This window comes from Sinocyclocheilus anshuiensis, unplaced genomic scaffold (genome assembly GCF_001515605.1).
Source record: "Sinocyclocheilus anshuiensis isolate Anshui unplaced genomic scaffold, SAMN03320099.WGS_v1.1 scaffold355, whole genome shotgun sequence".
Lineage (NCBI taxonomy): Eukaryota > Metazoa > Chordata > Actinopteri > Cypriniformes > Cyprinidae > Sinocyclocheilus > Sinocyclocheilus anshuiensis.
This window is the reverse complement of record NW_015549571.1, coordinates 1,645,199-1,645,794: the sequence shown is the minus strand read 5'-3', so window position 1 is coordinate 1,645,794 and position 596 is coordinate 1,645,199.

The window sequence follows — 596 nt, the reverse complement described above, 5'->3', positions numbered from 1 at the left end:
ACATCTTCATATCGGCTGGAGGGACCGGCTCTATCGCATCCTTCGCCAGTAGGACTGCAATCTCTGCACGCAAGACAGGAGTATCGGCCGCCTTCACTGCCATGAAGCAGATGCCACTGAACTTGGGGGGATGCCGGGCAAACTGAATCACATAGCCGAGGCTGATGGTCCACAGAAGCCAGCGAGACGGGCTGGGTAGCGCTAGCCAGGCACCCAGATACCATGCAAGCGGGACCAGCAGAACCACCGACGTACCTGCAGTGGGGCAGCGAGGTGGAACGCAGGGACCTGAAGAGGGGTCTGAGTGTGCAGTGCAATGCTTACCTGATTCCACGGTTTGGCAGATGGTGCGTGAGTAGGGCCTTTGACAATGCTCTCAAACCGCCCGCTGCTGCCTGCTGGTGAGAGAGGAGGATGAGTGTGGTCTGGTGTTGGTCCGTCCGCGACTCTCCATGCCCTCTTGGGACCCAGAGACAGAGAAAACTGCTCTTCGGTCGAGATTTTTGGAAACCAGATTCTCCACCCGGCCCTCCTCCGGGAAAGGTGCATTCACCATCCCCCAAAAAGCAGTTTCCTCTCTATCTGGGTCGCCCATC